Consider the following 2,731-nt stretch of genomic DNA (forward strand, 5'->3'; position numbering starts at 1 on the left):
GGGGGCTGGGCGGCGGCGAGGGGCAGGGCTGGTGTGGGCACAGGCGAGTGAGGCCACCGGCTATATAGCCACGCCGCGCCCGTATGTACGCGTGCGAGGGAGGGGAGGCGTCGGCGCGCCGTCCCATGATGCCCCGCCCGTGAGGAATCAATGGCAAGGCTGACAGCCTTGCCATTGATTCCCCGTGGGAACCGAGGCCGTTGGGGGAAGACGAGGCGCCATGTCGCTGATGCGGCTGGCCCGCGGCTTTTTCGTGCCAAAACAGCTCGCCCCGGCGCCCCCGGGCGTTCCCCAGCACGCCGGATTCGGTCTGGGTCCGCCGGCGCTGTTTTCGGCCCAAGCTAGCGAAAATCGGACTTCTGGGGGCATGACTGGGCCGTTTTTTCGGCGCCGGTGCGAAAAAATCGCCTAGGGAGACCTTCCTGGGACGCGGCTGAAGATACTCTAAGAGAAACGTTTTGCAGCTTCAGCGTTGTGAGGCTATATTTGTGAAAGTAAAGAAAATTTGTTAGGTGACAGAAAAATGTGTAGGCCATGTTCGGCTAATCCTCTCGGCATAGGGATCGAAGGGGATTGGGGAGGTTTGAGGGATAATTTGACTTGCAAGGGATTTAGCACCCTTAAATCCCTTTTAAACCTCTTCAAATCGTGTCTAACCGAACAAGGCTACATGGGTCCCAAAAAATATCTTATATTTTTTATGTTTTGTTATAGAGGGCTTAATTTACGAAGACACCACATCGCTAGGGAATGGCTGCGGACCGTGTAATCATAGCTCAAGCCGAGAGGAGAGCTCGGCGGGGCGACCCTTCTGCACCTCCTGGTCGGCGGACGAATCCGGCTGCTCACCTCTCTAGATGTGCTCATGGTGGTTAACCTGTGCGGGAACAGTGAGATGTGAGTGAGGGCTTGTGCCCATGTAGTGAGAGAGTGAGAGGGGTGACTTGTTCTTTCTTTTTATGATATTTCTTTTCAAGATAAAGAAGGAAAAAAAAGATTGGTTGTATTTTTTTTTAGAGAAATCAGTTGTTTCTTATATAAAAGGGGAAATCGGCTATTTGCTCTGGAGAATTGTAACATATTTCTTCATTAATTTATTCAAGTAGGGATATGTCTAGCTATTTTGTTTTTGATTTTATGCTCCCATGGAATGGAAAGAAGTCCGGTTTGCACAATATTCTCCGTTGCACATTTTTAGATAGTCAACGTGAAATATTTATGCTAATTACATATGTTGCTCGTGCAAGATGATTATGAGCTGAGGAAGATTTTTTTTTTACTATACTTGCTCAAGTAAGGATGAAGCTAAAAATAACATTCCTAACATTGTAGTAGAATACCTTAAGCGCACCAAGTAGATTTTAATTTATAACCGATTATTAGTTGCTTCATCGCTCTATATGTATACATCATCACATTACATTTTTTATCAACTTATATCACTGCAAGTGAACTGGATCTTTTCTGTACACGCAGAATTTGACATGCATTATGGTTATATTATATATAATACCAACAAAGATTTAAAGTGCCCCGTGACAACACAGGGGCATTCTACTAGAATATATAAAAACTTATATGTTTGTCTCCCATGGCAATGTCGGCAAGTGTTCAATTGCAACCTTAAAACCAGTCACGAAATTGATTTGGTCCATGTACGACTTAAACACCTACTGTTTATTCAACTTTTGATGGGTATAGGTAATTAATAACTTCTACATACGGGTATCTTGGTTTCATTAAAAAAAGTTATGGTGTACTGAATTCTAAATAAAAAAAGTTAAAATAGTTACGGTGTGTTTCATGATTTCAGAAAGGGTACAAGTATGCATAAATGGTTCTATTTTCTTTTTTCAGGTTTAGGTAGATTGCACATCAGTATGATATTTCTTCTCTCCTTAAGTCTCAGATCCCTTTTTTACCCCGCTTTGGTATATGTTTCATGATGATCTTTTCATTCAGCGCATACATGTTGATATGTTAATGTATTTAGAAGTAAGAGGTGCAGCATGCCCTGACGTCCTTGTACGAGTAGTCGATCATTGTATCGTCTTAGCGATTTGTATGTACGGATTTTATGATACAAAGACCTATTTGTTTTTGTATTGACTATTGAATTTTCTCCTTTCTATTTCTGAACCCTTTTGATATGTTCTTTACTCCTGATTTCAACTTTTCAAGGTTTGTTGTTCTTTCGGGATTTTGGAGTATGGACCGCGTATGGCCGAAGGGGATGCAATCCTTGATTGCCGTTACCCTTGGCATGTTGCTGCTATTTTCCTGGGTGGTAATCAATGCATTGCTGAGAGCCCGAGACCTCAGTCTATCCACTGCTGGTCAATATTGTTCGCGGCCGTTTAGATATTTTTGTCCTTGCCCATTTGGTCGCTCAAATTCTTATTTTTTTTAGGTAGGAGTATTTGATGAATTACTCTTCTCCGTTGCATGTCCACCCATGTGCAGAATTTCGTGGTGGTTCTCCAAAGCTGCTTGGCAAAAAGAAGTATGGGCAGTGCTGGTGGCGTGGCTGAGGTGGTGGGGGTGCGTGTGTGTCCTGGAGTCCGGTCGGGCCTTCCTCCTTGGCTTCTGGACGACAGCGTGCGGCGCGGGCGGGCTTCTCTTGGGTCCATCCTTGGCGGTGGATCTACCCTCCTCTTTGGCGGACATGCGGTTGTTGTGTCCTCTCGCCAGTATGCACCAGTAGTCGTGGTGGGGCGAAGCAATGGTGCTT

This window comes from Triticum dicoccoides, chromosome 5A, assembly GCF_002162155.2.
Source record: "Triticum dicoccoides isolate Atlit2015 ecotype Zavitan chromosome 5A, WEW_v2.0, whole genome shotgun sequence".
NCBI classification, from domain to species: Eukaryota; Viridiplantae; Streptophyta; class Magnoliopsida; order Poales; family Poaceae; genus Triticum; species Triticum dicoccoides.